Here is a 14,836-nt window from a genome sequence, read left to right as displayed (position 1 = left end):
CGTGAAGTCAATGACAATGTCTGCTTTTGGTATAATGCTGGGAGCCACTTGTGGATTTGACAGCTCTAACATTCCAATGATAAAACTGGGTTGGGACTAAAATGCAATTTCAGAATGTGTGTGTAAGGGGGGGACATGTGTCCCCCATCCCCTGTGAAAGTTAGAGGCTGGAGCCATCTATTCCTAAAGCACCCTCCCGTCCAGAGCCCTCTCCTCCTGCAGTCTACAGAAACCTCCACTTTGGAGCCCTCTCCTCCTGCAGTCTACAGAAACCTCCACTATGGAGCCATCTATTCCTAAAGCACCCTCCCGTCCAGAGCCCTCTCCCCTGCAGTCTACAGAAACCTCCACTATGGAGCTCTCTCCTCCTGCAGTCAACTCCCATCTGGAGCCACCTGCTCCCCTCTGGAGCCCTCTCCTACAGTCACCTCCCATCTGGAGCCCTCTCCTACAGTTACCTCCCCTCTGGAGCCCTCTCCTACAGTCACCCCCATCTGGAGCCCTCTCCTCCTACAGTCTCCTCCCATCTGGAGCCCTCTCCTCCTACAGTCACCTCCCCTCTGGAGCCCTCTCCTCCTACAGTCACCTCCCATCTGGAACCCTCTCCTCCTACAGTCACCTCCCTTCTGGAACCCTCTCTTCCTACAGTCTCCTCCCATCTGGAGCCGCCTCCTCCCCTCTGGAGCCTTCTCCTACAGTTACCTCCCCTCTGGAGCCCTCTCCTACAGTCACCTCCCCTCTGGATCCCTCTCCTCCTACAGTCACCTCCCCTCTGGATCCCTCTCCTCTTGCAGTCACCTCCCCTCTGGATCCCTCTCCTCTTGCAGTCACCTCCCATCTGGAGCCCTCTCCTCCTACAGTCGCCCTCTCCTCCTACAGTCACCTCCCCTCTGGATCCCTCTCCTCTTACTGTCACCTCCCCTCTGGAGCCCTCTCCTGCTACACTCACCTCCACTCTGGAGCCCTCTCTTCCTACAGTCACCTCCCCCTGGAGCCCTCTCCTGCTACAGTCACCTCCCCTCTGGATCCCTCTCCTCTTGCAGTCACCTCCCCTCTGGAGCCCTCTCCTCTTACAGTTACCTCCCCTCTTGAGCCCTCTCCTCCAGTAGTCATCTCCCCTCTTGAGCCCTCTCCTCCAGTAGTCATCTCCCCTCTGGCGCCCTCTACTCCTGCAGCACAGCCTCCACTAGACCAAACACAATAATTAGTGAATCTTTAACCTCTGCATATCATTAGTTCCCTAACGAAGGACATCCAGATCAATGATTGGAAATGACAAGATCATAAATAAATGAGTCCCACCGATAGTGTGCCACACCAATCAATGGCCCATGTTAAATGCTTATTAGAGGAAGAGAGGAGGAGGGAAAGGAGTGGGTGTGGAGGATGGGATGGGTAGGAGGGGACAGGGATGGGGCTGAGGCTAAAGGGGAGATGGGGTATGTATAAAGATATTGGTCTGTGGGTTAAACTGTAGGAGGTTGCCTGTATGTGATTGGCGTTATACATGTGGTAGTTTCAGAAAAGTTTGGCAATGGCGGTACTGTAAATATCATGTTGGACTGTGAAGATTTGACTGATGTTCCACACCAACAGGTGTCAGTGTTGTCTGTAGAATAAGTTGCCGTGACGATGCCTACTAACACCGCTCTTTTTCTACAATTTTGTATTGTGCTGTCAGGCCATTATAATCTCTCAACTAAGAGGAATGAGTGTGTCAATTAAGTTTGACTGAAACTGCCTAATGTCATCTAACATAGGTTGGACCTTGCTGGAAGTAAACACTTTAAAGTCGATTTACAGAATGATAATGCGAACTCTTGTCTTTCATTGTTCCTTTCCCCACGTACTTTATAATGGTAGTTCCCAGTCCTGCTGGTGTTAGTCAGGGCATCAGCGGGGTCATGGTAATACTACCTCTGTTATAACCCCTCATCTCAATGTTCCTTTCCCCACGTACTTTGTAATGGTAGTTCCCAGTCCTGCTGGTGTTAGTCAGGGCATCAGCGGGGTCATGGTAATACTACCTCTGTTACAGCCCCTCATCTCAATGTGACACATTTGTCAGGACATACGTGATGACAACCCCCCCCCCCCCCCCCCCCCCCCCCAAAAAAATGTCTCTCTGACGGGCAGGAGATGAACAGGGGTATGATGCCAACGCAGAGGACATGATTGGATGTCACAGCACCGGTCAAGCACAAAGTCTCATCTTGCGTGGTCCGATGGACACTTATTTAACAGGACGTCACAGTCAGAATTTGGCCAGATGCCCTAATGGGAGTCAGGATGGTCAAGACAGATGCCCTAATGGGATCAGACACAGTGTTTCAACTCACCCGCCCAGATATGGTGGGGACAAAAGAGCCTTCCGTGTGGAAACAACCTTAAAGCTGGGCGGTATGCCTTTGAACTGCTCTGTAAGTGTTAGCAGTAAGAAGAAAGACCTTTCCTCTCCTCCTTTTTGGCCTGTTTCCCTCCTGTAATGTTTGTGTGTGTGTGTGTGTGTGTGTGTGTGCTTGTGTAGAGGGAAGGCCTTGTTTAGAATGGTGCATCTTAGCTAATTTCGGTAATGTGATCCAGCTCCCATTGGCTGACAGTTTAATGACTATTATTTGTGTCACCCTCTCTCATAAAGCATTGGCTGTAAATGGCAGTGTGCAGGAAACTAGGGGATGAATGACAGCACGCCTTGCTATATGATATCTATTGTTTTAATTAAGTGAAAGCGATTGTGACATTTATTGGATTCCAAGTTACTTGTTAATGGCAGTCAGGAAAAAAGAGTAAATTATCATGGCTTAGATTACATAAATAATTTGTAAACCCTTTGCTAATGATTACACATTATTCTCCCACTGTGCCTGTCCATTCACTTGAAACATATCACATAAAACACTTTGGATCGGTAAGGCATTGAAAAAATGACCCTCTTGACAAAGTCCTACTCCGCTTGTAAGTGTGCCTGCTTGCTTGCTTTTGTGTGTTGTTGGTATTTTACAATTGTTACAGATTTTTTCAAATCAAACCCGCCTTCTTTCTGTAAAGAGCAAACTTGCATTCTCTATCAAGAGTGTTAGAAGTCACAGTAACAACCAAATCTGAAAGCACCTCCCTTCATCACCCTGTCGGTGTGTCTGTCTGTTTGATCCTTGAGCTCCCTCAGATGTCTGGAGCGGAGCGTGATCATGTTGTTGTATGATGTCACTGGTCGTTCTCGTCAACAGGCTTGCCACCAGCTTGCCAGTTTGGGGAACATATTCCTTGGCAGGGTGGCGCATACGTCACACACTGGTCGTTGGGCGAGCCGAGGTCGGATCTGTCTCCCGCACACCAGTGTTTTCTGACAGGCCTGCCACAACGATGAGTGCGTCATGCGGACGTGGCCAAGCGGCCTGCGAGCCAAGCCTGACATGTCGTCAAAAGGAGCAGCCAGACGTTCGCATAAGCCTCCTTCTGCCTCGTCAAACCTCACAGCCTATCTTGTCCTATACGGCCGTGCTGTATCAAGACCTCTGTGTCTCCGTCCAACCTGCCCGTCTGTCTGTCGCAACCTTCACTGTATCAAATGGAGCAGTCCTATCTGTGTGTCTCTCTGTCTTATACTGTGTGTTTCTCTAGCATTAAAGCTGCAATATGTGACTTTTTGGGCGACCAGGCCACATTCACATAGAAATCTCAGTTATAGATCTGTCATGATCATTGACAGCAAGTCTAAGAAGTCATAGATCTGTTCTATGTCGCTATTTCTATGCATCCCGTTCTTAAGTTTCGTTTTTTTGCATCTTTTACTTTCAGTTTTGTTCACCAGCTTCAAAAAGCTGAAAATACAATACTTTTAGTTATGGGAAAGATAGTACAGTGATTCTCTACACTAGACATACTTATTTTTTCACATAAACTGAAATTAGGGAAACTAATTTGTCTGAACGATTTCTGCATAGTGCATCTGTTTAATTTCAATTCCCAGTTAAAATATACCAAGTGAATTCCTTTATGTTGTCTTATTCTTCAAAATGGAGTTATATTTCAGGATGTTTCGAATGAGCAATTGGAAGCATGGGAAATGTGCCTTTTCAGTGATTCTCCAACCTCTGCCTGTCCATCTGTCCTTCCCCCTCCCAGTGGTCTGAGCTTTACAGACAAACAGACAGCCCAACTAACGTCCCAAAACAAGCTTGATGGGGTATGATTCAGAGGACTAACTGGGATCTGTTATGATCGGCCGCCCGCGGCACCCGAGGGCCTTTTTACAGGCTCCCGAGACAACTCCCTGTCATGTGTGCTTAAGAGCTGAAAAAGGACTGGCCTTTTCGCTGCCTGAAAAATGCGCCGGGAACATGTTGAGACAGGAGAGAGATCCATCACGGAGAGATGAGAGAATTATAGAGACATTTAAGGAGTCCTTCAACACACAAGAGATCGAGCATCATGTCATTGCTCTCCGGGGTCATTTAGCAAACGCTGCACACAGGCCTTTAGGAATAGGATATATGTATCTCTCCCACTCGTGGAATCTAATGGGACAACACAACCACAGCCTACTGTACAGACAACATCATTTGAGATTTGATTGATCCACTCCGACGAAGGAGTTGAATACAGAAATGGTATACTTCCTCTACTGTTGCTTTCATTTCTTCAAACAGCAGGTTATTTCAGAGGCCTTTTTCTTCATGCAACATTGGGAGATTATGGGAGCCAATATTGGTGTAAATTAAAAAGCATGATAAATGTTCTCCCTAAACTCTGTGATCATCTATGATAAATGTACTAAATTACTATCCATCCATGTGGCTTTTGAGTCCAGTATGTATTACATGAAGCAACGTAACTTGATTTTGCTTTACATTCCCCATCCCGGGAGCATGCAGCCGTGTCTTTCAGCGCCTTGGCCTTGCCTTTCAGCGCCTCTCTCCTCTCTCCTCCACATCATAAACATGACACCCTGGGAGCACCAGCTGCAGGTCCACCACCATAAAGAGTCTTTATGTGTCCGGCCATGCAGTCATCATTCATTCATAGGCTGGGGTCAGGGGAGACCATGGGGAGTCTGAGGAACCTGGGGCCCTCTGTGTCTTCAAACTGGAGAGGAATAGAGAGGAAGGAGAGGAGGAGAGCGGTGTTGGAGAGACATAGAAGAAGAGATTTTGTATACAGGATAGCGAGACAGAGATGTGTAGAAAGAGGAACACACATGAGCTGGAGTATAGAAAAATAGTCATGAAAACATTTAGTAATAGGGAGAGGGAGAGATGGAGGAAAGATTTTGAGGTCAAACATTTGCACAGTGTGTTATGGTGACCTCTCGCTTGGCTGTTTTCTCAGCCTTATTCCTGTGAACCGGGCCAGAGTGCTGTGTAGAGAGGGGCACAGCCTGGGTTATTAAATAGATCTGTCAAGGCCTGCTAACTGTTAGAGGGGAGCACAGACAACAACATGTGCCACAACAACAGAGCTGGCCAGATTCACACATGTATAGTATTTAAGGATGCAGAATTAAATCAATGTCTATGTATTTTGGAAACAAAGATTTAGGGCTACATTTCCATTTTTGTAATGAAAAAGCATTGTAGAAAGACCTAACAATACCGTAAAAATTATAATATTCTCGCAGTATGAATTCATTTGAAACTTTTCTTCAACAATGTGTGATATGAAGAGACAATTCTTTAATTAGAGTGAAGTAAATTGAGCAATACATAAATAGTTGCCTCTTCATAACGCACATTGTGGATGAAAAGCTACCAATGAAATAATTCTGCCAGTTTATAATGAGGTTTATGTTAATTTCGGGACTTTGCAAAATGCTTTTGCACTACTTCCATGTCGCCTTTAAATGATGAAAGCTATAAACGGCTGCCCGCTAGTACACTTCGGTCATTTTAGAAACTCTAATACAGTGTTTTGTTTTTAGAAATGACAGGAAAGAGAGAGAGAGAGAGAGAGACAGCGAAAGACAGGGAAAGAGAAATGATGCCCCTTGTTGTGAGACTCTGTCCATCTCGATGTAGCGTTGGAGGTTGTTGCAGCTGCCAAAAACATCCTAAAAGTGCTGAAACTCCAAAGAGATCCCATGTTGGTGGGAAACTAGCAGTTTCATAACCCCAGGCCAGCGTTAGTGGTGATCAAGAGTGACATCAATCATCAGAGACCTTCATGTCCAATGAGAACACCTGTCTAACTCTCAGGGTGAAACTGGACAGAGGGATGCCACGGCAAATGATGTTTCAGATGTGTTTTCCTATGGCATAGTGCACTGACCGACACAAATCACTAGGACACACAAATAGTTACAAGTTGTATTGTAGACAAAAAAACAAACTATATTTGTAGTATTTTTAATATTATTATTTTGTATGAAGTTTGTATACCAAATTGGGTCACTGGAGTAGGCATGCACATAACGATAATAGGCATAGCCTACACTCTTCGAAATAGATGTTCCATAAAGGTTCTTCGGCTGTCCCCATAGGAGAACCCTTTTTAGTTCTAGGTACAACCCTTTTGGGTTCCATGTAGAGCCATCTGTGGAAAAGGTTCTACATGGACACCAAAAGGGTTCTATATTGAACCAAAAGGGTTCTACCTGGAACCAAAGAGAGAGAGAGAGAGAGAGAGAGAGAGAGAGAGAGAGAGAGAGAGAGAGAGAGAGAGAGAGAGAGAGAGAGGGAGAGAGAGAGAGAGAGAGAGAGAGAGAGAGAGAGAGAGAGAGAGAGAGAGAGAGAGAGAGAGAGAGAGAGAGAGAGAGAGAGAGAGAGAGAGAGAGAGAGAGAGAGAGAGAGAGAGAGAGAGAGAGAGAGAGAGAGAGAGAGAGAGAGAGAGAGAGAGAGAGAGAGAAAATATATATATACTGTAGCTACTTTAAGACAGACCCAGCATGATTAGACTACCAGTCACAGTCAACGGGCTGTAGAGAGGGATTATTTCACTCCCAGTGATATCCATGTAGAGAAGTGTGATGGATGCCATTATGGATGAAGTAGGCCTATATCAGATTTTGAAAAGTGAGCGAGTCATTAATTAGGGGTGAAGCTAGTAGTGGACCGACTGTATGGAGGATTAAGAACACGGCTGTATCAAACATGGTGGGTTTAATATCTTTGTAACAAACAGTATGTACCCAAAGTCGCTGCTGGCAGCTTGAGAATAAAAATCCATGTTTAGTTTGGGTACATTATGTAGGAACTGTTCCTTTTATATTGCTCATCATAGGCTACTTTCTATTTGAGGCCTTCTCTTGAAAAGTGTTACGGTTGATTGTGAATGTTGGATGCGATGATGTGTACAGTCCAATATGAGAGGAGACATGGAGGAGAGGGCTGATACAGTGGATGTAACGTGAACACAACACTTAGACAATATTGTGAAAGGAAATAGAGGACGTAAACAACAACAAACTAACCGTTTTCCACAAAATTACACACACAAAAAACTGTCTCTGATGAATTGGCACTTAATTACCACTTGATTAGCATAATTATGCATGTTAATAGCATCTCAAATGAATTGCAGTTGTCAGAAGGGAGGAAGCATCTGTAGTGGTGGCTGACTGATACATATTTCTTCCCCATCCAGCAGCGTTGTGTTACTCTTCCCCCTAAAGTGTTTCCCATTAATCACTACACAGTCATTTTCCTTTGGAGTGAAATTTCGAGTTTTGGGATAATTGGCCCATTATGGGACGCTCGTCACATCTGTAATAGAGGGCTAACGAGACCCCTGGTGCGCTGGCATTCAGAGGAGGATGGCAGAGTTAGAGCATCGCGAGTGGCATTCCGGGTGGAGGTGGGGCACCCACTAGTTCTCTTGGTGAATGACTACATTTTTCATTTCTGACACTTTATTTGTAAAACTTTGTTATCTAAAAATGTATTGGTCAAGGCCTTATTGTGTGTAATGATTTTATGAAATATGTTACAAATTATGCTACACTGTCTTAGCGAAGAACAAAAAAGGTTATGCATTTCTGGAGCTGTATTGGGGTTGTCTGAGTATATCTGCTAGGTAAATTTGAATCTTGATCAATAGCTGTGTTCCTTGTTGGAGGATTGGCTAACAGACAAAAGACAGAGGTTGATATCAGGGTCTTGTGACTGATCAATATGTAGTCTTGAACTCCAAAAAACCTTCCTGTGTTTAGTAATGAGCAGAATGGCAAACAGGCCACTGGGGCCAGGTTACAAACTGAGATGGCAACTTGAACAAGGGAAGTGAAGGGGGGTGGGGAGAAGGGGAGGGATAGACAAGAGATGAGAGGGAAATGAGAGACAGAGGAGGGGAGCGAGAGTAGAGTGAGTGAGTGAGAGATAGGTTTCGACATGTGCCAGGGTATTCTTACTGCCAAGAGAATCAGGGAAAAAAGAGCTATGATTTTTACACAAATTGTCCACATAGATATAATCAGAAACAGTGTAGTAGCACCATTGATCCAGAGAGAGGCTCCTTAGACCTTCCTATTCTTCACTTCTCCTCAGGCTGACTCACTCTGGAGACTGACTGGAACATCATCAGTACAGTTTCAGTATAAGTTACACTGTCTTTGACACTGTATTATTCAACAAGTCCTAATTTCTCCTTGAAATTCAACAGCGATATTGATCAGATGAAATTGTAATGAACAAAACAGACAAGCATGAATAGTCTTTAAAAATGTATGTTTCCCAACTTAGGTCATACAGAGTCTTCCCCTTCAGTCAGTGTGCAGTGTGTCAGTGTGCAGTGTTTCGCCAAAGTGTATGCTTTTGTTGAGTGTTTATGGATGCCTAGTGGGTGCGCGTGTGTGTGCGTACATTTGTTTGTGTGTGTGTGAGTACGTCCGCGTGTCTGTGTGTTCTGTGTGTGTGTGCATCCGTGCTCATGTGTGTAGGCTACTATATGAGTATCTGGAGAAAGGGAAAGGGGATACTTAGTCAGTTGTACTACTGAATGCATTCAACTGAAATGTGTCTTCCGCATTAAACCCAACACCTCTGAATTAGAGAGGTCATGGGGGGCCGCCTTAATCATCGTCCACGTCATCGGCGCCCAGGGATGCGTGTTGTTATGTTCTGTTAATTACTGATGTCCCCTTTAAGAATGGAGCACCCGTGGTCATGCGCAGTGTTGTTCTATGTTATTCTGGTACTAACTCGTTTTAGTAAATGTGAAGCTCCAGTTCAATTGTTTGTTTTCAGAGTCTTTCTCATTATATAATTAAGTAATAAGAGCTAAGACACTACACATGTAATGGGATGTTCCAGTGTGGACCGCTGGCTTGGTATCCTTCTGTCAATCCAATATTATACAGACCACCTCCAAAGCCAGTGAACATCAACAGGGTTGGTCTTGTATTTATATATCTTAGCTGGGCCCTCCACTGCATATGCATTAGCCTGCTCCTGTAATTAGGGTTTGAAAGGTGGCTGAGATGTATGTGTATGCCTTCTTTCCTTAATAAATGCTGGGTTGAAGTGATTTAAGGACTGTTCCGTTCCACTGCTTTTTACAATGAAAACAAGCTTGTCCCTGCAGTAGGAATGACAACACAGGGTGTTTTAGGTAAGCCTCCACTCTTTACTTTGGCGAGTAATGCAAGAACACTAACTGTCCGTTTTAATGGAAATTAAATGTGTTGGCATAAACTCTCTTTCACATGCTCTTTGCTCTGCTGCCATACACATAACATATGTGCACCCCTACAGACAGGCACACACACACCTTCATTAGTGTTTCCTCTCACAACATAATCATCTTAAATGTTCTGTTTCTATTTCGATGCTCTGAGTAAAAGTGTTTCTGGGGGAGGATGAAACAACCATGGTGTTGGGCACACACAGCAAAATACTTTGAAGAGTACTTAAAAAATTAGCAAATACCTCCATCTGTCTTGTGTTAAATAAGGCTTCACCTCTCAAAGGCAATGACATGCATGACAGGAACACACTCTGGCAACCTCTCTCTCACACACACACAGGCAGAGAGATAGAGAGAGAGAGAGATAATCCTGCGGTTTGCCTTAATGAGAGAGGCCCCTTAGTTTGATAATAACGTACAGTATTTCAACAGCCAGTAGTCCTCTCTCTCTGAGAACGCAAGCATTAACAGAATGGAACACAGTATTTAGAGATACAAACATTGTATTGCAAAAATATAATGTGAAAAATACAAAGGTGATTAAGCAAAGACACATACACTGAGTGCACAAAACATTAGGAACACCTGAACTTTCCACGATAAAGACTGACCTGGTGAATCCAACTGAATGCTATGATCCCACCTGTTAAATCCACTTCAATCAGTGTAGATTAAGTGGAGGAGGCAGGTTAAATAAGGATGTTTAAGCCTTGAGACAATTGAGAAATGGATTGTGTATGTGTGCCATTCATAGGAGACCCTCCCAGAAGAACAGCCGTCTCTGCAGCACTCCACCAATCAGGCCTTTATGATAGAGTGGCCAGACAGAAGCCACTCCTCAGTAAAAGGCACATGACAGCCGTTTGGAGTTTGCTAAAAAGGCACCTGAAGGACTCTCAGACCATGACAAAGACGATTCTCTGGTCTGATGAAACCAAGATTGAACTCTTTGGTCTGAATGCCAAGTGTCATGTCTGGAGGAAACCTGGCACCATCTCTACGGTGAATCATGGTGGTGGCAGCATCATGATGTGGGGATGTTTTTCAGAGCCAGGGACTGGGACACTAGTCAGGATCGAGGGAAAGATGAAGGGAGCAAAGTACAGAGAGATCCTTGATGAAAACCTACTCCGGAGCACTCAGGACCTCAGACTGGGGTGAAAGTTCACCCTCCAACAGGACAACAACCCTAAACACACAGCCAAGACAATGCAAGATGGCTTCGGGACAAGTCTCTCCATGTCCTTGAGTGGCCCAGCCAGAGCCCAGACTTGAACCCGATCGAACATCTCCAGAAAGACCTGAAAATAGCTGTGCAGCGACGCTCCCCATCCAACCTGACAGAGCTTGAGAGGATCTGCAGATATGAATCGGAGACACTCCCCAAATACATGTACAGGTGTGCCAAGCTTGCAGCGTCATACACAAGAAGACTCAAGGCGGTAATCGCTGCCATAGGTGCTTCAACAATGTACTGCGTAAAGGGTCTGAATACTTATGTTAATGTGATATTTTTGTTTTTTATTATTAATACATTTGCAAAAATGTCCTAAATCCTGTTTTTGCTTTGTCATGATGGGGTATTGTGTGTAGATCTTAAAAACTATTTAATACCTTTTACAATAAGGCTGTAACGTAACAATGTGGAAAATGTCAAGAGGTCTGAATACTTTCATGAATGCACGGTAACTGATCACATAGTTCAGCTGTGATGCTGATGCCGTTTGTCCTATCTGCATGGGACTGCTAAAGGTTTCAACAAATCTACAGATTAGCGAACGCAATCAAAAACACAGCGTTCACTGTTCCCTACCTCTTTATCTCATTTAGCTGCCTTATATCTGTATGCTCTGTCCCAGGTTTCAGAAGCTGAAAAACAGATTTAATTAGCACTGTTCCTTTCATTTTCCTTATTTCTGACATGTAAACTCAATTGGAGAATCCATATGGTTTTCCATTGAGTTTGTCACACTTTCCCCTTCCATAAATCAGTGTTATTGCAAATGTGATACTGTATAGAGCGCGACTGTTTGAAAAATACTAGATAGTATTTGGTGACACTGCTCTTCATATCCACTCTCAGGGTTTTTACTCTGGTCTCATTGCTCTTCCAGTATAGGCAGTCACATGATGCTAATTCGTCATACAAGAGACATGACATGCCCAAGAGCAAGAGAGTGGTGAAACGATCCCCTCTTTTCCTCTAATATTCATACCCTTCCAGTGTGAAAGAAAGCATGGAGAATACATCCAGCCCTCTCTGAGAGTTGAGGAGATTTTGCGGCTGCTGCGGCTCTCCATTTCGGCCTGCGGATTTGAATCCTTTCCTCCAGCGGGAATCAATGGAGTGATGGATCACGTTGACGTCCCCTTCCCCTGAGCTAAGACGACACTACCGCTTTAGCAAACGCCATTTCCTGCCACTCTCTCTCTCTCTGCGTGTTATTGGCACACCCAGTGGAGGTGTAGATGGAGGGATAGAGGGAGGGATGGGTGGAGGGAGCTGAGGTGTCTCAAGGTTGCAGCTGGCAGCCAGGAGCATTTATGGATCGAGATGGAGGATGAGGTTTGAGACAGGCCCTGACTCCATGTCTTCTTGGGGAATTCTACTCAGAATTATTGGACTCCTGTTTGGAACATTTCCTCAGAAATGATTCACTTTATGTTACACAGAATACATCAGTTTACAGGTTAATAATATGCATATAATTTGGAAAAGTATACTTAAACAAATAAAAATGCCCAATTTAGACATTTTCTTTCATTCAATGTTTATCAGATATCACAAGGCATTAACTCCCTAAACTTTGCGTAAACAATAACGAGTATGTCCTGACCTTTGTATCAGCTCAACCATTTCAGTTTACCCATAATGGCGCACAAAACTCTCCAATAAGTATAAATAGTATCTAGTTGGGCCAGTAACCGAAAGGTTGCTGGATCAAATCCCTAAGCCAACAAGGTTAAAATCTGTCGTTCTGCCCCTGAGCAAGGCAGTTAACCAACAACAAATGCTCCCCTGGCCCCAATGATGTGGATGTCGTTTAAGACAGCTGGTTTCGGGTTAATTGCGGAAGACACATTTCAGTTGAATACATTCAGTTGTTCAACTGACTAGGTCTCCCCCTCTCCCTTTCTCTGGCATGGAAGGGTGTATTGGATATTAACTTACAGAAGACCAGCGCTCCCTCACTCCCATAGACAGCCTGTTAATGCCCTAATGTCCCATTTGCATTATTGATGAGCAAACCCTGTGTCACCTCAAACATAGACTATTTAAGGGGAATAATTTTATGCAAACTACATATCGACGGCCTAATGATCAATTGGTCCCTGGTTTTGTGTTAATATGCAACTGTTGCAGTGTGATATGCATCTTCAATTAGACTCGAGTTGCCCTGCTCAAACAAGCGGTGTGAAACAAGCGGTGTGACCCAATGCATTGTGGGTGATGACATTATGACACTGACAAGTCTCCATTTTGGGTCAAAGCAGCAAACAGCAGGGGAATCCACAGAGTGCAATTATTTAAAAAGAAACTGAATTGTCTTTCACAATATTTCATTTTATGAAGCTAAGTCAATTCTATGAAGACTTTTGATCCTGTACTGCAAACACCCCTGATGCAGTGATGCAGCTTGGACACTCTCCGGGGGTAATGGTCAAACGGTACAGTTGCCAGGCAGAGACGGCATGTTTGAAAGGCTGTTGTTGGATAAACATGTCCCTCTTGTCTTACATAACCACATTTACTGGTGTTTACTAGAGCTGAATAGAGATTAGTCTGTCTTGTTTCCCTCGTTTTAGGAGACACATGATAAGATAATGATTGAACATCTATTGATAATAAAGGAGAGCCACACACTCTAAGAACTCAGATCCAAAAATGTAATGTCCAACGTTTTGACAGGTAAGCTGTCTTTATCAGGGTATATCGTTGGACATGACATTTTTGGATCTGAGCTCCTAGAGTGTGCGGCTCTCCTTTATTTTCAAGTGTTCCACTCCGCTGGCCAGCACCTCGCCTAAATAGGTGTGTGTTTATTTTTCCACTAGATTGAACATCTATTGATAACATAGAGCTATTGATACCATGTCGATAATTTTGGTACGGTAGAGGTTACTTTTGTAACTTTTGTTTTGATTCAACTGAGAGTATAACATTGCTCCCTCGACTTCTTCTAAAATAATTTCAGGAAAAGATTAGTCATAGAGTAGTATTACCGCTTAGATATTTTCCTTGTGAGTTTTGGTTATCCCATTTCACAGCAAGGAACTTACTCATTGCCCAAGCCAATACGTTTTGCATATCTTTTAATGACAAGAAAAGGTCAGGGAAGATACATTTACTGATCTGATTGATGTCCAACAGTTTCAACTCCTCTTCAGGGACGCCTCATCTCTCCAAAAAGACAATAATCAATGATGAAAGCAATTCTGTTTGTTGCACACACAATGATGCAAATGGGCTCTGCCAGCGTTGCCATTGTGTCCCTGACAAATTGGGGATCTGGTTTGTATTCCGAGAGAAAGCCTGTCTCTTACAGAATGGAGCACGGCAGGCACAACACAGAGGATTTATCTCTCTGATTGATTGAAATCATACATTGATGCTTATCAGTTCAGCAGATACTTTTGAGCAGTGAATGAGTCTAAAAATAAATGGTTCAAAATAAGATTTTTTTATCAATCTCCCCCAAAAAGATGGTAATGTTCAGTTTTGTAATATATATATATATATATTACAGTTCCACTGTTTAGACAGAGTCTCTCAGCTGCTTCTGGTTTGTTCCATTGCCAGGGATTTGATGTCAGAGCGAGAGATTGATTATTGTTCCTCATATGGAGTGCGAGGGGACACTAGGGACATGCGTGTCTGCGCATTGTCATTTATATCTATAACCTACAAGATATATGGATGTCAACACTTCCCATCCAATCAAAGACGGATGGTGAATATAAATAATTTAGAGGTCTGGCGTGGAGTGAATACACCTGCAATGGTCTGAGTCCCTCAGCCTGCCCTAAAGCCTTGTTTTTTCAGGGGGGCCTGTTATGTTTTGAATGTGTGGAGAGAGTCAAACACACACACACACACACATACACACATACACACACATACACACACACACACACACACACATACACACATACACACACACACACATACACACATACACACATACACACACACACACACACACATACACACATACACACA

Source organism: Oncorhynchus kisutch, linkage group LG8 (genome assembly GCF_002021735.2).
Source record: "Oncorhynchus kisutch isolate 150728-3 linkage group LG8, Okis_V2, whole genome shotgun sequence".
NCBI lineage: Eukaryota > Metazoa > Chordata > Actinopteri > Salmoniformes > Salmonidae > Oncorhynchus > Oncorhynchus kisutch.
This window is presented reverse-complemented; position numbering follows the sequence as displayed.